The sequence below is a fragment of the Mirounga angustirostris genome, unplaced genomic scaffold, assembly GCF_029215605.1.
Source record: "Mirounga angustirostris isolate CCGP_5_RB_7025 unplaced genomic scaffold, mMirAng1.0.hap1 SCAF_4, whole genome shotgun sequence".
NCBI classification, from domain to species: Eukaryota; Metazoa; Chordata; class Mammalia; order Carnivora; family Phocidae; genus Mirounga; species Mirounga angustirostris.
The window spans coordinates 124,989,650-125,012,812 of NW_026991712.1; the positions used below are offsets into that span (position 1 = coordinate 124,989,650).

Sequence of the window (23,163 nt, forward strand, 5' to 3'; positions counted from 1 at the left end):
GACTGGGGGAGGGGATCACAAGCATGACACAGAATGACTGAGAGTGTGGATATGCTGCTCTGGAGTTTCAATTTTGACAAGACAGAAAGAGAAAAAGGGGACGGGGTGGGAGTGGGGGAGAGTGGGGAGGGCAGAGAGTTTGGGGACAGCTATAGTCCTCTCAAGGTTCTGCTGTAGTGAACCATGAACACTGGGTATTGGTTATAGTTAGTGAAGAAAGACAAGGGGCAGGAGGAAGCTGAGAGAGAAGCGCAGTGTGGGCTATTTCCTTCAGGAAATTTCCACCGGTATTCACAAGTTTCATCACTCAAAATATAATTATTTCATTATTTTGGTTTGCTAGTTCTTGACAATTATATACCTGTCAGTCCTCAAAGCTGAATCAAGAAACAATAGAAAAATGGAAAGAAAGTGAATATTTTGAAGAATAATGGCTATGTCACCTCTTATTTAGGTGACCTTGACAATATGACAAAACCTTTCAAAGACCAAAATGATATCCAAACAGTTTGGTTCTGGATGTGTTAACTGTGACATTTTATTTGTTTCCATTGACGGTTGTTAAAAAAAATGGCAGAGGGGAGTCTTCAGTTAATCTCTGTGGGTTCTACAGTCTCATATAAATTTGAGGCCCAGAGACCACAGCTACTCAGGAATTTATATTTATAATTATAACTGAATACTTATGTTGAAAGAAAACTAATTTTGCATTAACATAACTTTGTAATGAGGTACTCTGAATGTCACACTCAAAAGAATCCATTGCAGATGTTGGTAACCTGTGAAAAGAAAAAGAATATAGTCATGTTTAAATCTGCCAATCACAGGTTTTTCTTTAAGACAAGTCCACTATAGAATGAGAAACTATCAAAAAAAAAATACTCTAAAGATTGCATATCTGTATGTTAATATAGTATAATAAATAGGAAAACCACCCTAATCATTTAGGGGAAACATCTGAATTATTTTATTTATGGAAAAGAGGTTTTTTAAAATGCTTATAAGAAAAATCAATATTATTCAGGTTATTAGTCTTATTACTGGGTAAGCCCTGAAATGACTATTTCACTGTCCCTGAAAAGTCAGTTATTGTAGTGATTGGTAGCATCTTATGCTAGTATTTTTAAGGGATAAACAAACAAAAAAAATTCATTATGATCTAGATGCGAGAAACTTGGTTTTGGGAATGAAATATAACTTAGGAAAAGATAAAAGAAACAAAACCGGTGGTGTGGATTTACATCAGTGATCTCTTCGCCATTCACAAATCCTATGACAATACTTTTCAGGGCAGAAGGAAACCAAACCACAAATGAAAAGTGATCCTGACACACTTTCCTTCAGGACACTGGATAGAAGCTTTCTCTGCTTTCCTCTGTGAAATGTCATCTGAGCAGAGAAGTAAAGGAAGAGGAAGACATTGGAGAGCAATGGGGAAGGAGGGAAGAAAATGAATCTGTCTGGAGAAGGAAGAAAGAAAGGGAAGGAGAATACCCTAATATAGGTTAGAGTAAAAGAGAGATAGGGAAGAAATTCATAGAGGGACATATGCCCATGAGTTAAAAAGAAAGAAAGAACTAGCCAAATGATAGGGGGGAAAAAAGGAAGAAAAGAAAAAAGAAAGAAGTAAAAGAAACATTGTTTACATTGTCTAATAAGTAGAAAGTATTATGCTATTTTTGCCACTCATAATAGAAATTAGGAAACCAAGGAAAGTTCTCTGTGAAGGTTACACTCAGCTATGTCTCAAACAGGAACTCTAAACTCAAATGATGATTTTGAGGGGGCAAATTATTTAGTGAAGGATAGAGATAAAGAAGTGACTGGAAACTTTGTGATATGTAGTGAAAGGGAAGGATCAATTTACAATTTGTGTTTACAGAATGTAGACATGTTTGTATTTACTTTGGAGTCAGTAGACAGCATGATATGTTGCATCTTGGAATACTTTTTTCCACTGGGTAAAACATGAATTTTGGGAAGTGGAATCCTATGAATAACTGCTTTATTATACCAAAGCTGAACTAAAGTCCCTTGTTGATTTATTTATCCCACCCTGAGAGGCAGCATAGAAGGAAAAAATATTTTACTTCAACATACAGTTAATCATTTCATATTTCTTTGCCAAAACAGAGGTACTTTTAGCCACAATCATGCTCACTCGTGCATCATGCTGCATTCACATGGTGGGAAAGAAAGCCCTGATATACAAACCATCAATTCATGATCCTCTTATGGACACTTTTCTATACCTTTACTAGAAACAATCCCATTTGGTTCCAAAAGTGCTAAATAAACTGTTTATTTACTTTGAAACTTTATCTTTATTATTTGGACTTGATGCTTGTCTACATTCTCACTTTCAAACTGACCAGCTGGGGAAATAAAGACATATCCCGTTCTTAACATATTTCTGGATTTGCTTAGCTTAATAAGACATTGATATCCATACTTTGAAGGCAAGCCACCTCTAGCCCATCAATTTGACTCCATGATCTTTGAACTGCCCTCTTCATCACCTTCACATTAAATGTCTGCTGGGAAGCAATGAGTTGAGTGTTAGGACCTAACCCTTGATTTCTCATAATGCTTTGGCTTAGAGTTTAATTCATGTGCGTTTCTTTGCATGTCTTAACTAGTGTATTCTATCCCCATGATTCTAACAGCAACTGCATTTGTCAAGGGCACTAATGAGCTCTATATTTTCTAATTCAATTGGCATATCTCCAGCCCCATTTTTTCGAGTAACATTTGACACAATCACTTGCTTTCCTTGAAACCATCAGCCCTTTCTACTTCCAATGTGCTTCCCACAATGGAGAGTGTGTACAGCGAGAATTATGTTTAACAGACTTCCTGGAACCCGTGATTAAAAATGGGATTTCGTTTTGAACAAATCAATGCCTTCTCATGTGAATTGAGAGGCAAAACTCAGGGGAGGGCAGAATTCCTACTGTTTTTGCTGCTTCTGCCTGGCAGGCAGAATCTTCAGAGGATTTATTTCTGCCATGGAACCACTGGTAGAGTTCTCAAAGGCCAGCCATTATATTCAAGAGTTTCAAGAGTGAGGTGTCCATTTTGTTTTCATAGAGTGTGTCAGAGAGCTTTGATTCTAGATCTGGCAGTAATAGTTTTCTGAAACATGCCAGTAGGAATGGAATTCTGTAGTCATGTTGCCTGATCTTAGAAGAGACATAGTTCCCATCGTGGCTGGTTTCCCTGTTGTAGCTTGAGAATCATTTCTAGAATTTAGAACTTAAGTCTTTCTTCAGTCACTCAAACAATTCTTAATACTCTGTAATAAAAGCCTTTCTACCCTTAAAACCATCAGTGTTTCCTACATCTCTCTCATTCTCCCTCTCTCTATCTCAGATAAGTATAAGACTGATGTATTGAAAGAACAGAGAGGAGGTGTTGAGTGTAGAGACACCACCTACTCTAGTTTGTATAGGCTCTTCTTTCAACACATCAATCTTGTTCCAACTACCAAGACATTTTTAAGCTGTTTCTTCTGTTTCCAACACTCTTCTTCCAGTTATTTCTTGTCCTTCACTCCTTCTATTTGCAGGTCTCAGTTGAAATAGCACTTTCTCAAAAAGGCCTTTCCAGACTACCAAAATATTCTGACATCCTATACATTCCCTCATTGAAAATGTAAAACCTAAAGTTATATTTACTTGTTGATTATCCCTTTTCCCTCATTATAACTTAACTGTTATAATGGCAGAGATCTTGCTTGTGTTCTTTCCCACAGATGTTAGAATAGCATAGACTCTATAGTTAGCACTGAGTAAATGTTTGCTGAGTGGAAAAAAAGATGAACGAATAAATGAATGGTTTGGGAATGTGTTTACTGTTTTCAGGAATTAAAGACTGAAGCTATGTAGATATTATTTATCACATGATTATTTTTTCTTTTACTTGAATGCACACACATATCCGTATATAAGAAACATATGGAAATTACCATTACTCTTCTTCTTTTAGATCTCTATCTCAACGTAAACCTCAGAAAAGAGAGAAAATCTTCCTTTATTTCTCAATCTTTGTACCTGTCAACTTCCAAGTCCAAGCTTTCAGACTACAAAAATTTGTTATTATTTTTAAAATAAACTTTTTCTTTTAGTGTAGTTCTAGACTTACCAAAAGTTGCAAAACTAATACATAGAATTCCTATATACTCCATGCCCAACTTCCTCTATTATTAACATCTTACATTAGAAAGGTACATTTGTTACAACTAATGAGCCAATATTGCTAAATTAACTGATGGTCATATTTATCAGATTACTTCAGTTTTTACTTACTGTCTTTTTTTCTGTTCCAGGTTCTCATCGAGGATACATTACATTTAGTAGTTGTGTCTCCTTAGGCTCCTCTTGTCTGCAAGTTTCTCAGACTTTCCTTTCTGTTCCAGGTTCTCATCGAGGATACATTACATTTAGTAGTTGTGTCTCCTTAGGCTCCTCTTGTCTGCAAGTTTCTCAGACTTTCCTTGATTTTGATGGACTTGAGAGCTTTGAGGAATACCGATCAGGTGTTTTGTAGAGTGTTCCTCAATTAGGCTTTGGCGTATGTTTTCCTCATGATGAGACTGGGCTAATGAGTTTTAGTGAAGAAGACCACAGAGCAAAAGTACCATTTTATCAAGAGTATATAAGGTCAACATGACTTACCACTGTTGATACTGAATCTGGTCACCTGACTGAAGTAGTGTTTGTCAGGTTTCTCCATGGGAAAGTTACTCTTTTCCCCCTTTCCAGATTGTACTTTCTGGAAGGAATTCACTATGCCTGGCCTGCACCACCTTGAGGACAAATTATCTATATAAATTATTTGGAATTCTTCTGCATGGCAATTTTTCTCTAATCCCCTATTAATGTAGTTACTGAATTATTTATTAATGTAAATATGGACTAATGGATATTTATTTTATACTTTGGGTGATAATCCAGTATTACTTTATTTTGTAGCTCAAATTGTTCCTGCTTTAACCATTTGGGAACTCTTTAGTTGCCAATATAGTTCCTGTGTCCCTTTAACATATTCCCATAATTAAGGGTTTTTTTTTTTTTTTTTTAATTATAACGTCCTTACTTTCTGTCACTACAAGATGCACTAAGCTCATCTTGTGTATTTCCTACACATTCCTAGAATCATTCCTTTCTCCTAGGATACTTGGTTCCTTTTATTGGAGAATGGTATTAGAAATCAAGATTTGAGCATAGTTATGCTCATTGCTACTTGGGTGTTTTTGCTTCTAAACCCTCTCAGCTGACAAAACACAGAAGTGTGTCTATGTGTGTGTGTGTGTGTGTACTAACCCATGTATATGCTCATATCTATAAAAATTTCATATGTAACAATTTATATCTCTTTGACAAAATAAGTTCCAATTGATGTCTCCAATTCCAATCCATTACCATATGAGGCATTTTATCTCCCTCTCCTTGCTGATATGTAATCTTGCAGCATCTGCTGTCAAATCAATGAGCTATTCAATTCCAGTATGTATGCATAATGGTATCAACAAGAGTACAGTGCTTAGTTTTTTGTTCATTTGTTGTTTGTTTGTTTGTTTCTTGCCTTTAGTTTCGAAGATACCACATGTTTCCAGAGTTATTTATGTTGGTGTATTCTTCTCTTACCTCTTTTAGTGAGGTTGTTTCATACATTTGTAGTATGGTTGATTATTTTGCCACATTCTACATTCTATCCACAGATACATCAACTCCTCAATATTTTTTTTTAATTTGTATACACGAGGATTCACTCTTTATACTCTGCAATTCTATGAATTTTGACAAATGCATAGTGACATGGATCCATGATTACAGTGTCATGAAGAATAATTTTAACCCCCACCCCAGATATCTCCCTTGTTTTACCTATTCCAATCTCCCCAGAACCAAACCCCTGGCAATCATTGATATATTTACTATCTCTGTAGTTTTGTTCATACAGTGTGAAGCTTTTTCATACCAGCTCCCTTCACTTAGCAACTTACCTTTATGTCTTTTCATGGCTTGACAGCCCATTTCTTTATTATCACTGAATGATATTCCATGTGTAAAGATGCCACAGTTTATCCATTCTGCTATTGAAGGACATCTTGGTTACTTCTAGTTTTTGGCAGTTATGAGAAAGCTGCTATTACATGTGCAAGTTTTCATGTGGATGGACATAAGGCCACTCCAGAGATAGCCATCAGAGATAAAGGAAAACTGCCCTTTACTTATCAAAGAAGCTCTGTAGCTTTCACCTTCTAAAAAATCTAAGTTTTCAGGTGGCAGAAATTGCTCAGTACATTTTTCTCTTTTAATTATATATATTTACTCTTTTAATTACATATATAATTCTATAAAACCTTTCCTTGGAACATATATAGTTCTGGTTTCATAAAACCTTTCATTGGAACACATATGGTTCCCTTGTTAAGACACCATTCACCCATACGAACATTCACTGATTTATTCCCTGCCAAAAGTCTGTGGGTGTTTTAACCATCATGTATCTGGCAATGTACCATAATACTTCATTCTAAAAACTGAAAGTCATTTAACATTCATGGAGATTAAAAGATAGCTGAAGATGGCAAAGCAAGACCAGAAATGTAGTTAGGTATTTAGTAGAATTTTGTGTTCCTCATTTATTACACGTCTTCAAAATAAACGTGTGGGTGGAAGAGATGTGGATGGAAGTCAACAATATTCACAAATACCAAATAACAAAAATTGAAACTACAAAGGCATATTTATATACTTTGTGTTTATATGATTCAGGGATACAATAAAGACAAAGTAATCTGAAATCTTGTTACACAGAAAAGTAAAATAGAAAATGAAAGTCCATAATCTATGAAGGAAGACAGACAAAGCCAAATATATTGAATAAAGGGAGAAACCATGGAAGGTATCGATCAAAGTGTCATAGATCAGTACATGTAGATGATTACACAAAAGAGCTGAATATTATTCACTGGTAAATCATATTGTTATAAAATCAATTTACATTTAGTTCTCTGCCACATGGTAAGATCATTCATCTTGTAACACTTCCATTTCTGAAGTCACAACTGCATGAGTGGGCAATGAAGTAGAAAGTGAAAATTTAGGCAATATGGACAGTTAATGTAATTATCTAGATAACTTGAATTAAAGATATTCAATTTCCTTCATTTTGAAAATATTTTTAGGTACAGTGAAAAGACTTCCAGACTTTCTGCATTCTTCAGGTCTTATACTTGAAGATAATTCTTTCAGACAGTTTTAATTGATACACCCATGATGGCCTTAGAGGCTACTCTTCCAAATGTTTCCTGAGCATCTGGAAATGTCTTAGTCCTTCTCACTAATTGTACTTGCCTCCTTACAGGTCTATATCGCATACTGAAGACTAAGTTCTCATGGTAGGCATTTGATACATATTTGCTGCTTCCATAAGCGTGTGGTTTAGAGTTGAAAAGACATGGAATTATAAAGACTAACTCTGCCATTTACTGTGAAAACTTAGCAAATTTAAATGAGCTTCATTAGTCTCTGTTCTTTAATAGGAATGATAGTAATTACTTCTCCTAGGATAGGTGTACAGAGTCAATGAAGTAAAATACATAGCCCAAAAAGGATAGTGTCTGGACATAGTAGTTGCTCAATAAAAATTAGTTTCCTCTAACTTTTTTTTTTCTCCAGTGCTGTAATCACTTACTTTACCCATGAAAGGAGATACATTTGTGTTAAACATATTGGTCACTGCCCAGGTGACAGAAAAGTGCTATCAAAACATGAATATTTTGTTTCATCTACTTTGTTAGAATGCAATATATTTATGGATCATTAATTTATTCAAGTTTATCAACGATTGCTCCCAAAATTCTTCCTTCCTCAGTGTTTTCTTTTAATCAATAAATAGTAACACTGTGCCTAATTACACAGAACCTTAAAAAGGAAGTCATTCTTCAAACCATCCTTGCCCATCCCCATTTTCAATTAATCACCCAATCCTGTCCATTTCACCTCTTAAATGTCTCCCATCTCTGTTTATTTTCTCCAGTTATATTGCCATCACCCTAGTCCAAGCTTCTATTAGAGTTTCTCTGAATTATAGAAATGGTTTCCTAACTAGTCTTCTTTACTCTTCTAATTTTCAATCCAGAAGCACTCTTTTTTTTTAAGATTTTTTATTTATTCATTTGAGAGAGTGAGTGAGTGAGAGCACAGCAGGGGGAGAGGAAGTGGGAGAGGGAGAAGCAGACTCCCCACTGAGCAGGGTGCCCCACACGAGGCTTGATCCCAAACCCCGGGATCATGACCTGAGCTGCAGGCAGATGCTTAACTGACTGAGTCACCCAGGCGCCCCCAAAGCACTCCTTTTAAAATGAAAATATGGCCATGTCAATCTTTATTTAAAACCTTTTTATATCTTCTTGTTGCTCTTAAAATAAAGATCATGCCCTTTGCGTGCTAATAGAAAGCACAGCAGAGTGGGAGCTCCCTTACCTGCCGATCATGTTCCATTATCTCTATCTCCTGAGACCCTGACCTTCCCCGGGCCATCCACATCAGGAGGTTTGCATATGCTGCTTTCTGTACAACACTATTTCCATCAATTCATACTTCTTTTATTCACATCTCTCCATCCTTTAGGGATCAGTGGAATTTCTTGTCTCAAGGAAACATGCTTTAACCCCAGACTATATCAGATTCCCCCAATTATGCTCTAAGCACACTTTACCATCCTCAGGACCTCCAATCTCAATTGTAATTTAATGACCACTTATGAAATTAATTGTTTGGCCCATGTGCTCTCCTTGAATAAGAGCTTTAGGAGGGCTAGGGCCAAGCCTGTCTTTTTAATGCCTGGATCTCCAGCTCTGGTTTACATAATGGAGTCTCAATAAACATACTTTTAATGAATGAATGGAAGAATAAATGAACAAATGAGAGTAATTGTAAAGAAGTCTGGGTGAGTAATTGTGCTTAATTCCAGATAAGCTTTTAAAAAGAAATATTGTCTTCAGTAAGAAAAAAAAAAGACATCAACTTTAGTTATCACAGTTGGGATATTATGTCAGTCCTCAGTGCATATCTTTTATTTATAGACTTCTTACTAGAGAAACTGCTTTTTCCAAGCTGAATTTTGAGCACAGGTACAAATTTGCTATTGATACTTGAAATCATCCTACTCTAACCCTAAGCTTTTGGATTCTAAATGATACCCACTCCAGACACCTTGAAATCTGACTGTAACATTGCTTGTGCATCACCTCGTGACCTTTGCTCAGCCAGTAAATTGAAGTTTTATGTCCCTAGATTTAAGTTGGAATAAACCGGAAAATAGAGTTTCCTTCACTATTAGTTCTAGCCCATCTAATCTTGCTCAAGGGATTCACCTCAGTTCAATTATCACATCCAGAAAAAGATATGAGTCTTAACCAATTGTTCATCATCCAACAATTTCCAATGGGGTCATTGATATCCACCAGCCAGAGCCACTGACTGCTCAACCTTACCAGAACCCAAAAGACTATAAAATACTGTGAGATGTGAATTGTGTTTTTTTCTGTTCATAATTTAACTTTTCTAGGCCTCTCAACAGTAGTGGTTGACAAAGCAAATTGATGCTTTTATCTAAGTAATGTAACATAATTATTTAATGTCTTAGATCATAATCAAGTCATGATTTCAGTGAGTCCACACCTAACTAAAGCAGGTGTGATAGTAAGATCGACCCATTAGCCAGTAAAGAGATTAAGAATATGTCTACATTTGACACATTTTTAGTATAAAGAGAAATCATCTGTATGGTTAGTTCCCCAAAATAAACTCAGTCAACTGGTTTAAAAGAGAGCTGGACTTACCCTCTAACCAGATCACACATTCTAGTACCAAACTGCGTGGCAGAGCTGTTTCAAGTACAAGTATCATGTTTGTGACTTCGCTTTGTTTTTCTAACAACTCTTAGGTAGAGATCATGAATTATTATGTAATCCATCTCTGCTCCAAGAGACTATTTGATAAAAAATATTGTGAAGAATTCAGCAGCAAGCAAGGAAGTAAACAGCAAAGGGAACCAAGTGAGGTAGGAAAAGACTCTCCCCCAGCCCCAAACTGCAAGTGGCTTTCTAAACACAGAGCATGTTTCTCATATTGTAAATCAGCAGGGTATACAACAAAACATCAAACTTGGGAAACAAACATCTTCTGCCTATTAAAGCATAAAGAGAAACATCTTCCTGTAATCCAGTAAAGCTTTGCTATAATAGGATATATAGTCTTAGTTGCTTTAATCTATATCACCCTGATGATTCTTAACACTTATTTCTTGAACTGATCTGTTTTTTCCATTCAGTAATTAACTTCCTTGTTAATAGGGGCAGGATTTTACAGACCCTCTCTAACTCCCCAGCATCCAGCATAGTGCTGGGTGCATACTACTTGCTCAGTAAATATTATAATATTTATAATAGAATACAATTTTATCTCAGTAATAGAATAATTAGTTTTGAACCAGAGTGATTATACAGTAACATGGCAAGATAGAAAAGACACTATCTGCTGCTCCTAGCTTTACTACTATTCTCTCTGCTTAGAATTCCTGTCTGCCCCTCTTTCATTTGACCAACTCCCTAGGCATACCTCAAGTACAACTCAGTATCACCTTCTCCACATAAAATCTTCCTTAATATCCATAAGGTAAAGATAGTATGCCAAACTTTGTGCCCCTGTAATTCCCTAATCATCAATCTTTTAGCATTTACTGACAAAATAAAAAGTATTTGTGAGTACTCCCCTTTCATCCCAGATCGTGGGTCTGTTGGGTACAGAGGTATACCTTTTCTCATCTTGGAACTGGATTTTAAAAAAGGGTTAATGTTAGAAATAGATTTTAAAAAAAGAAAGAGATTTTTAATGAGTCAATAAATCAAGGAAGAGGGATGATGCATGCTGATGGTTATTTACATTAAATTGTAGACCTAATTTTTACTCTTCTTTTGTTTTCATTTAAAAAAAATCTGTGGGGCTCAGTTGGTTAAGTGTCTGCCTTCAGCTCAGGTCATGATCCGGGGGTTCTGGGATTGAGCCCCACATTGGACTCCCTGCTCAGCAGGGAGTCTGCTTCTCTCTCTCCCTCTGCTGCTCCCCTCAGCTTGCTCTCTCTCTATCTATCTCAAGTAAATAAGTAAAATCTTAAAAAAAATAAAAATAAAAAATCTAAGTATTATATCTTCACTCTAAACGTGAAATACACTGTTATTTAAATATTCATATAAAATTGCTTAAATAGCAAAGTTTATCTTTTAAATACAAGTATCTTATTTAACATAAGAATTTAGTCAAAATCTAGAGAGGAGGAGCAAGATGGTGGAGGAGTAGGAGACCTAAATTTCATCTGGTCCCAGGAATTCAACTAGATAGGTATCAAACCATTCTGAACCCCTACAAACTCAACAGGAGATCAAAGAAAAGAATAGCAGCAACTCTCTGAACAGAAAAGTGACCACTTTCTGGAAGGTCTCTTCTGATTTGTTTAGTGTATATTTTTCTGGGTTTGTTGTTACCTTGTTAGCATTTTGTTCTCTCATTCATCTGTTCTCCTCTGGACAAAATGACAAGATGGAAAAACTCACCTCAAAAAAAAGAACAAAAGGCAGTACCAACTGCCAAGGACCTAATCAATACAGACATTAGTAAGATGTCGGAATTAGAGTTCAGAATGACAATTATAAAGATACTAGCTGGGCTTGAAAAAAAGCATGGAAGACATTAGAGAAACCCTTTCTGGAGAAATAAAAGAACTAAAATCTAACCAAGTTGAAATCAAAGAGGTTATTAATGAGGCGCAATCAAAAATGGAGGCTCTAACTGCTAGGATAAATGAGGCAGAAGAGAGAATTAGTGGTATAGAAGACCAAATGATGGAGAATAAAAAAGCTGAGAAAAAGAGAGATAAGCAACTACTGGATCATGAGGGCAGAATTTGAGAGATTACCATAAGACGAAACAGTATTAGAATAATTGGGATCCCAGAAGAAGAAGAAAGAGAGAGAGGTGCAGAAGGTATATTGGAGCAAATTATAGCAGAAAATTTCCCTAATTTGGGGAAGGAAACAGGCATCAAAATCCAGGAGGCAGAGAGAACCCCCTCAAAATCAATAAAAATAGGTCAACACTCTGACATCTAACAGTAAAACTTACAAGTCTCAGAGACAAAGAGAAAATCCTGCAAACACTCAGGACAAGAGGTCTGTAACCTACAATGGTAGAAACATTAGATTGGAAACAGACCTATCCACAGAGACCTGGCAGGCCAGAAAGGACTGGCATGATAGATTCAGAGCACTAAATGAGAAAAATATGCAGCCAAGAACACTATATCCAGCTAGGCTGTCATTGAAAATAGAAGGAGAGATAAAAAGCTTCCAGGACAAACAGAAACTAAAGGAATTTGCAAACACGAAACCAGCCCTACAAGAAATATTAAAAGTGGTCCTCTAAGCAAAGAGAGAGCCTAAAAACAACATAGACCAGAAAAGAACACAGACAATATACAGTAACAGTCACCTTACAGGCAATACAGTGGCACTAAATTCATATCTTTCAATAGTTACCCTGAATGTAAATGGGCTAAATGCCCCAATCAAAAGACACAGGGTATCAGATTGGATAAAAAAAAAAAAAAAAAAGACCCATCGATATGCTGTCTGCAAGAGACTCATTTTAGAACCAAAGACACCCCCAGATTGAAAGTGAGGGGGTGGAAAACCATTTACCATGCTAATGGACACCAAAAGAAAGCTGGGGTGGCAATCCTTATATCAGACAAATTAGATTTTAAGCCAAAGACTGTATTAAGAGATGAGGAAAGACACTATATAATACTTAAAGGGTCTATACAACGAGAAGATTTAACAATTGTAAATATCTATGCCCCTAACATGGGAGCAGCCAATTATATAAGGCAATTAATAACAAAGCAAAGAAACACATCAACAACAATACAATAATAGTGGGGGACTTTAACATCCCCCTTACTGAAATGGATAGATCGTCTAAGCAAAAGATCAACAAGGAAATAAAGACTTTAAATGACACACTGGACCAAATGGACTTCAGAGATATATTCAGAACATTCCATCCCAAAGCAACAGAATACACATTCTTTTCTAGTGCCCATGGAACATTGTCCAGAATAGATCACATCCTAGGTCACAAATCAGGTCTCAACCGGTACCAAAAGATTGGGATCATTCCCTGACTATTTTCGGAACACAGTGCTTTGAAACTAGAACTCAATCACAAGAGGAAAGTCAGAAAGAACTCAAATTCATGGAGGCTAAAGAGCATCCTACTAAGGAATGAATGGGGCAACCAGGAAATTAAAGAAGAATTAAAAAAATTCATGGAAACAAATGAAAATGAAAACACAACTGTTCAAAATCTTTGGGATGCAGCAGAGGTGGTCCTAAGAGGAAAGTATATAGCAATACAAGCTTTTCTCAAGAAACAAGAAAGGTCTCAAAAAAAAAAAAAGAAAGAAAGAAAAGAAACAAGAATGGTCTCAAATACACAACCTAACCCTACACCTAAAGGAGCTGGAGAAAGAACAGCAAATAAAGCCTAAACCTAGCAGGAGAAGAGAAATAATAAAGATCAGAGCAGAAATCAATGAAATAGAAACTAAAAGAACAGTAGAACAGATCAACGAAACTAGGAGCTGGTTCTTTGAAAGAATTAACAAGATTGATAAACCCCTGGCCAGACTTACCAAAAAGAGAAGAGAAATGACCCAAATCAACAAAATCATGAATGAAAGAGGAGAAATCACAACCAACACCAAAGAAATACAAACAATTATAAGAACATATTATGAGCAACTCTATGTCAGCAAATTAGATAATCGGGAAGAAATGGATGCATTCCTAGGGATGTATCAACTACCAAAACTGAACCAGGAAGAAATAGAAAACCTGAACAGACCTATAACCACTAAGGAAATTGAAGCAGTCACCAAGAATCTCCCAAGAAACAAGAGCCCAGGGCCAGATGGCTTCCCAGGGGAATTCTACCAAACATTTAAAGAAGAATTAATACCTATTCTGAAACTGTTCCAAAAAATAGAAATGGAAGGAAAACTTCCAAACTCATTTTATGAGGCCACCATTACCTTGATCCCCAAACCAGACAAAGACCCCATCAAAAAGGAGAATTACAGACCAGTATCCCTAATGAACATGGATGGAAAAATTCTCACCAAAATACTAGCCAATAGGATCCAACAGTACATTAAAAGGATTATTCACCATGACCAAGTGCGATTTATTCGTGGACTGCATGGTTGGTTCAACATCCACAAATCAATCAATGTGATACAATACATTAATAAAAGAAAGAACAAGAACCATATGATCCTCTCAACAGATGCAGAAAAAGCACTTGACAAAGTACAGCATCCTTTCTTGATTAAAACTCTTCAGAGTGCAGGGATAGTGGGTACATACCTCAATATCATAAAAGCCATCTGTGAAAAACCCACAGCGAATATCATTCTCAATGGGGAAAAACTGAGAGCTTTCCCCCTAAGGTCAGGAACACGGTAGGGATGTCCACTATCACCACTGCTATTAAACATAGTACTAGAAGTCCTAGCCACAGCAATCAGACAACAAAAAGAAATAAAAGGCATCCGAATCGGCAAAGAAGAAGTCAAACTGACTTTGCAGATGATATGATACTTTATGTGGAAAACCCAAAAGACTCCACCCCAAAACTGCTAGAACTCATACAGGAATTCAGTAAAGTTGTAGGATATAAAATCAATGCACAGAAATCAGTGGCATTCCTATACACCAACAACAAGACAGAAGAAAGAGAAATTAAGGAGTTGATCCCATTTACAATTGCACCCAAAACCATAAGATACCTAGGAATAAATCTAACCAAAGAAGCAAAGAATCTGTACTCAGAAAACTATAAAATACTCATGAAAGAAATTGAGGAAGACACAAAGAAATGGAAAAACGTTCCATGCTCATGGATTGGAAGAACAAATATTGTGAAGATGTCAATGCTACCTAGAGCAATCTACACATTCAATGCAATCCCCATCAAAATACCATCAACTTTTTTCAAAGAAATGGAACAAATAATCCTAAAGTTTGTATGGAACCAGAAAAGACCCCGAATAGCCAGAGGAATGTTGAAAAAGAAAAGCAAAGCTGGTGGCATCACAATTCCAGACTTCAAGCTGTACTACAAAGCTGTAATCATCAAGGCAGTATGGTACTGGCACAAAAACAGACACATAGATCAATGGAATAGAATAGAGAGCCCAGAAATGGACCCTCAACTCTATGGTCAACTAATCTTCAACAAAGCAGGAAAGAATGTCCAATGGAAAAAAGACAGTCTCTTCAAGAAATGGTGTTGGGAAAATTGGATAGCCACATGCAAAAGAATGAAACTGGGCCATTTTCTTACACCACACACAAAAATAGACTCAAAATGGATGAAATACCTAAATGTGAGACTGGAGTCCATCAAAATCCTAGAGGAGAACACAGGCAGCAACCTCTTCGACCTCAGCTGCAGCAATTTCTTCGTAGAAACATCGCCAAAGGCAAGGGAAGCAAGGGCAAAAATGAACTATTGGGTCCTCATCAAGATAAAAAGCTTTTGCACAGCAAAAGAAACAGTCAACAAAACCAAAAGACAACCGACAGAATGGGAGAAGATATTTGCAAATGACATATCAGATAAAGGGCTAGTATCCAAAATCTATAAAGAACTTATCAAACTCAACACCCAAAGAACAAAGAATCCAATCAAGAAATGGGCAGAAGACATAAACAGACATTTTTCCAAAGAAGACATCCAAATGGCCAACAGACACATGAAAAAGTGCTCACCATCACTTGGCGTCAGGGAAATCCAAATCAAAACCTCAATGAGATATCACCTCACACCAGTCAGAATGACTAAAATTAACAAGTCAGGAAATGACAGATGTTGGTGAGGATGTGGAGTAAGGGGAACCCTCCTACACTGTTGGTGGGAATGAAAGCTGGTGCAGCCACTCTGGAAAATAGTATGGAGGTTCCTCAAAAAGTTGAAAAAAAGCTACCATAAGACCCAGCAATTGCACTACAGGGTATTTACCCCAAAGATACAAATGTAGGGATCCGAAGGGGTACATGCATCCCAATGTTTATAGCAGCAATGTCCACAATAGCCGAACTATGGAAAGAGCCAAGATGTCCATCAACAGATGAATGGATAAAGAAAATGTGGTATATATATATACCACAAAAGTTGATGGTATTTTGATAGGGATTGCATTGAATGTGTAGATTGCTCTAGGTAGCATTGACATCTTCACAATATTTGTTCTTCCAATCCATGCGCATGAAACGTTTTTCCATTTCTTTGTGTCTTCCTCAATTTCTTTCATGAGTGTATATAGATATATATGGAATATTATGCAGCCATCAAAAAAACCCAAAATCTTGCCATTTGCAATGACGTGGATGGAACTAGAGGGTATTATGCTAAGCAAAATAAATCAATCAGAGAAAGACATGTATCATATGATCTCACTGATATGGGGAATTCTTAATCTCAGGAAACAAACTGAGGGTTGCTGGAGTGGTGGGGGGTGGAGGGATGGGGTGGCTGGGTGATGGACATTGGGGAGGGTGTGTGCTATGGTGAGCTCTGTGAATTGTGAAGACTGCTGAATCACAGACCTGTACCTCTGAAACAAATAATACATTATATGTTAAAAAAAAAAAAAAAAAGATAGTAGGAAGGGAAAAATGAAGGGGGGGATATCGGAGGGGGAGACGAACCATGAGAGACTATGGCCTCTGAGAAACAAAATGAGGGTTCTAGAGGGGAGGGGGTGGGGGGATGGGTTAGCCTGGTGAGGGGTATTAAAGAGGGCACATATTGAATGGAGCACTGGGTGTTATATGCAAACAATGAATCATGGAACACTACATCAAAAACTAATGATGTAATGTATGGTGATTAACATAACATAATAAAATATTTTTAAAAAAAAGGAATTTAGTCCAAATCTAGAGAAATGAAAGGTTGCATGACTGTCGTTATCAATCAACTACAAACTGGTTAAAACAAGTTTCTGAAGAGAAACTTGAGAGTAGCTTTTCCATTCTCTTTTGTTGTATCTTAATTTAATTCTTTCAAATATAACTTTAATACAGAATTCTTTGAGAACAAATTTCTAGTGCTCTCCTTTAATAAACAGGATACCAATGTCACATTCTGAAGGGCTTTTATTTCCCACATTTTTCAGAACATGACAATAATAGTTTTGTGCATTTATGTGTTTTAGTTATTATTATTTTTTTAAGGTTTTCCAAAAAACAGTGATTTACTTTGTAAATAATTTTCTACAACTCAGGATTTCATGAAAAATCCTAAGTTTATATGGCATTAGATTTTTTTTTTTCCCATATTGGTCTCTGGGGATATATTTTCAAGACTTTTAATGTCTTATATTTATAAGCTTCACCTCCATGTTGAAGTACCTCGAATCCTCTTAATGCCTAAGGATTCCTGGCAGCTTATATTTGTATGTGTAAAAGATAGGCCAAATCTCCATGGGAGAACATTCAAAATAGAAACAAATGTACCCCTGCTTAGTTTATGCATTAAACATTTTTCTCCAAATATTTCAGGAATGAGAGAGTTTTTAAAAATTAATATCCTTAGTATTTTAAAATAATGTTCTTTTGTTAACTATTAATTTTTCATATTACGGCAATTTAACATCCGTGGGGATCTGGTGTCTTTATAAATTCTCTTCTATCCTTCTCCCATAGAACCCGTTTTCCTATGAAATCATATGAAATATTTTTTATGAATACAAATTTACTTACACTCCATGATTTTATTTTAAATTAAAAGCTCAAAAGTTTTAAGTTAATAAAAATCTCAACACATCACGTCTACCTTTATTGGGTAAATTTGAATTAACGCAGATATGGGCATTTATTATTTTTCAGGACAAACAAGAAAACCTAAGTTGCTTTAAAATAGTCAGGCCCATGTGAGGTCTAAGGCTTTTAAACAACTGAAAAGTTACATTAATTACAAGGGAACCTCAATACAAGCATCTGGAGTTACTCAACAGATTTCTTAAGGAATGTCAATTTTGTACCTGGACATGAGTATTTTCACTTCTGCAAATCATTATGCTTAATGTTGGCTCTAGGTCCTTTACTCATAGATTATTGCACATTAATGGCACCATTCAAATGCCATCCCTAGCTGGAATGATGCACCTCCATGCTCTACTGTTTATAGTTTTCTAGGCACCCCTCTATCAATCTCCAAACCTGTTCAGATACATTTGAATCCTATTTTCTTACAACAGGTTTCTCACTTTCGGACTCAAGAACGTAACGGCCCAGAATTTCTCCCCTGCCATCTTTAAAATCAATAACCTTAAAACAATCTTATTACTCTCTTCTGACTTAGGACCAAATCTATATTCCAGCTGAAGTCAGACAAGCCACATAACACATACACACACATGTACATACATGAGAATTTTTAACCACAGTTTCTCCTTGTGTGGGAACATGGGATTTCAATCATGTAACTTCTAGATGGGGAAATCTGATGCCCTGGCTGTTCATTTTTTAGGAGCATTGAAAAGCCATTAAAAGTATGTTTCTTTGGACAGCTATAAGACAGTGCAGATTTTCCATCCTACTTTCCTATATGCAATTCCTTCTTAAATTGTATTATTCACAACATTTCAAAGTCAATGTCCTAGAGGGACATGAAAAAGGTTACAGAGAAAGAAATGCACATTTAAGAAGCTCCCTAGAGAATCACAGATAAGACGTTTCAAGTTTATTTAGACCCCATGTATGCAAGATTCTATACAAGTAAATTAGGGGATTGGAGAAAGATAGGCAAAATACCACATCTCCATCCAGCTTTTGTTTCTTCATAGTATTGTTCATTTATTTATTTATTGTCTCTCTTTATGCACCAAATTAAAACCTTGTAAGAGTTGGGGCTTTGCCTGTTTGTTCACTACTCAATTTGGCCCTGGAATAGCACCTTGGACATTATATATACTCAAGAAATATTAGCACAAAGAATGAATGAATGGACATAAAAAAGATTCATATTCAAAGGAAGCTGTCTGATTTCCTTTCATAGTATTGAAAGGATTTTATCACCAACATAATCTTTCCTTATAGAACGTAAATGGTAAATGAAGACTAAATATCTCAAGAAATACAGCTCAGTGTTCACTAAAAGCAAATTCTTATTTACTGCCTGAGAAGCAAAATAAAGTAGGGAAAGGAAGACTTAGTTATTAAGCCAGAGGCATTTTGTACTGTGTTGAACAACACAATCATCACTGGTACTGAAGGCAGCTTTGAAAATCAGAAGCAGGGGTGTAGAGTTCTTCTATACCATGAGCTGATGATTTATGATTGCATTGTGATAGAAAAAGCATCAGATTCAGAGTTCTATCTCAATTAATGAGTAAGCCATTAGTATTAATATTATATTTTTTATTATTAGTTATACTATATATATGTATGTATTTATATATTACTATGTATAATAATTATGGAAGTCAGTTGGATTTGGTTTCAAATCCTAGCTCTGCCACATGCCAGCTGGTGACCTTGGCAAGATACTTAAGCTCTCTCAATCTAATGTTCTCATCTCTTTCCCTGAATCATTGTAAATACTAAGAGACATAATGTTTAAAGTGCTTTACCCATGTCTGATATGATAAATGGTGATGATGATGATTATAATGGCAATGTTGATTCATACAAATTAAAGTCAGGTAAATGGAATGAACTAAAGTATTGACATATTAAGGAAAGTTTTCTTTCCAGGCAGAAACATAATTTGTGAGAAAGACCTTCAGAAAATCTACATTTCGTTCTATGTCCTTGATATAATTCTTAAGAGTGGATGATGTGACCCTAGATATCACCGAGAATTATTGCAACTGAAAGAACAACAAAAAAAAAGAAATACAGAAGAGAATATATATATCTACTGTTTTATGAACAAAACACAAATATTTCAAAGATCTTTAAAAATAAAAAATATTTTAACAATAACTCAAAGTTGTTATTTTCAACTCACTACAACTATGTTGGTATATCTTAACATAAAAATTCTTTACCTCCAGGCCTCAAAAAATATATTTGGCCATTCCTCTGTTTGGAGTTTATTTTAAGGCTCAGATATAGACTGATGAGCTTATTAATGGTCCTTGTTTTCTCCTTGTTCTCCGAGCACTGATTTTTTTTTCCCAATGGATAAAGGTTTGTTGTATATTTTCATACCCTTTAAACACACATATGCTTGCACATTGATTCTATTTTCAGTCAGGCAATATATTATTTTAAATTGTCACTAGTATATATCACAACTTCATCAGATACCCCTTCTTATAACAACAATAAAATACATATACTGGAGAATATGCTAGTAACCCTGTCAATGAGCAGCTTAACCCATAAACGAGATGCATACAGCTATCAAAACTTAAAATATAGGGCGCCTGGGTGGCTCAGTTGGTTAAGCGACTGCCTTCGGCTCAGATCATGATCCTGGAGTCCCTGGATCGAGTCCCGCATGGGGCTCCCTGCTCAGCAGGGAGCCTGCTTCTCCCTCTGACCCTCCCCCCTCTCATGTGCTCTCTGTCTCTCTCATTCTCTCTGTCTCAAATAAATAAATAAAATCTTTAAAAAAAAAACAAAAAACTTAAAATATAAAGAACAAAACAGAATCTCAGCCACCACAGTGGCAAAGACATTTTTTGTATTCATACATTCCCTAGGATTAAGCAAGAGTTCTTAGTGCTCATCTGGATAGATGACCATAAGGTAAAGAACAACGTTTTAAAATAAGTCAATTTTCCCTTGGTGTTCTTCACTTCATGTTTTGAATCTTTTTAAATTCCTGTCTCCAGTACCTGAAGACCATACCAGGCCTCCTGGTTACCAAAGACCAGTCCCAATTTAGTCTTCCAGCAACACTGCTTCAGTGGAGAGCGCCCAGGCTACGGAAGTCCGTACGGACCACACATGTGCCCTGTGTCCCTTGCCCTTATGACACGATTGTCGTCCAACTACAGATTGCTTTAAATCAGCGCTGCTGCTCATATCAAAGCTTGACCATCTAAGGCCCGGAGGCCAAATCCAGACTGTCATCTCTGCACACAGGTAAAGTGTCACTGGAACACAGCCACACCCATTCACTTACACATTATCCATGGTTTCTTTGGTACAACAATGGCGGAGTGAGTAGATGCTGCAAAGACCCTATGGCTCACAAAGCATAAAACATTTACTTGTTAGCCCTTTACAGAAAGCTTGCTGACCCTACTTCACCACTGTACTGCAATCCCTCAGACCACATCTTCTAGATACTGTTTTAGGGTCGCTTCCCAGGCTTCCTCAGGATCTGGTTCTGAGGACCTCAGCTTTGAAACTCTTATCCCATCTCCTCTGACTTACCTTTTGCCCCATGGACATGTTCTCTGAGACAATTCCTCTACAACCCCTCTGGCTCCTCTCTTCAACTGTAATGCACACCCCTTGGACTACAGCTACTCTCATTCACTTGAATGCCGGCCAAGCCTGATCCTGTCTGGCTTCCACTCAGCTTCAGCCCACACAGCTGGAATTCCTTTTAGATTCACCCGTTCCTTCAGATAAGGCCTCTGGCAAGTGTACTGAATGTCAATGCATTAGCTTTCTAAATTAACACATACAGCTGTAGAAAAACATTGTCCTGCCTGATCTTCTCTTGCCATATGACTTTTTTCTCCTTTGAAACAGTAGACAGGCTTCAAGCAGTTATGTTTCCAAAGAAGAAATGGCAAATTAAATTTCTTTAACTTGCAGGGTCCCTTTAAATAGAGTAAATTTAAAGGATTCAGGGAATTTGGGCTAGAAAGGACCTGTCTTTTTCCAAGTTCACCTGTGGCTCCCTCATTCATCATGGTGTTCAAGTTCCTGCCATATTTTCTCAATTTGTTGTATATTTATATCAGAGAGAAACATACTAAGGCTTATAAATTGGAAACTGATTCATAGAGTCATTCATTTTGGTTGGGATTAAGTCGTTTTCAGCTTAAAAAATATTTGTTTGGGAACAAATTCACCTTAGTTTAATATACATATTATTGCCTGTAGTAAAAGACAATATATTTGAATTTCACAAGTTTCTAAGAACTCTAAACTCTCTTGCATTGCTTGGTATAGGTTTCAACCTCCACCATTTTTTTTTTTTTTTTTATAGAAGGATAAGTTTTCGAAGTGAAAAAGCCTAGGAGCCTTAAGGCTAATAAATAGATTATCATGACTTACAAATACAACCGTGATTAATGAATTTTTCTAATAGCCATTCCCTGATCTCTCTCTTTAGACATGACATTTACTCCCAGATAACAACTTACTTAAAAGTTTCACCAAAACTTAAAGGAACAAAAGACAGCATGAAAAGGCTTTCATTTTTGTATTTATCTTTTTTTTTTTAATGTTATCACCACTTTGTACATGGCTACTCTGTTTGCCTACAGACTCCCTACTCTAAAAGCATCTCATTCATTATTTATAAAGAACATTAGGATACTTTGAGTGTGGAAGATGCTACAGAAAACCAATTCTCCTCTTCTTATTGTGTTAATCCTGGATTAAAATTAATGAATTTTATAGCAGAAAGAAAATGAAATAATACATAAAGCTAATACGGCAAATATAATGGAATTCAGAAAATTAATTTTTAATACATTTTACTTTGTAACTTACTGGTTGAGTAAGATGTGATGTCCACCTTTATTCTGATGTCTCTATGGTAAAAATTATTACAGTGTATGATCTGTGTTCACTAACCTAGCAATAGTGAAGCTGTCCTAAGATGAAATATGGATTTAACCACAACAATGAATCAACCTGCCTCAAGCCATCATGTATACCCTTTATTCCTATAATATCTATGCTCTGCACTTTCCCATCTGACAACTTCATGTTCAAGTTATTAGGATTAGAGGTTATTTTACAGCATCGGACTCATGTTATAGGAAACATCATCTAAGCTCACAAAATCTCGTTTAAGTGAGCATTTGGAACAAATATAGGGAAAAACT

General features: G+C 36.2%; 1 long non-coding RNA gene across 1 annotated transcript; it reads right to left on the reverse strand.

Moving 5' to 3' along the window:
• Positions 1-476: 476 nt before the first annotated feature.
• LOC135364002 (uncharacterized) lies at positions 477-21,611 on the reverse strand. Its single transcript, XR_010410431.1, has 3 exons — positions 21,530-21,611; positions 4,308-4,599; positions 477-779 (listed from the first exon to the last, which is right to left on the reverse strand). It is a non-coding gene; the product is annotated as an uncharacterized LOC135364002 (long non-coding RNA).
• Positions 21,612-23,163: the final 1,552 nt, after the last annotated feature.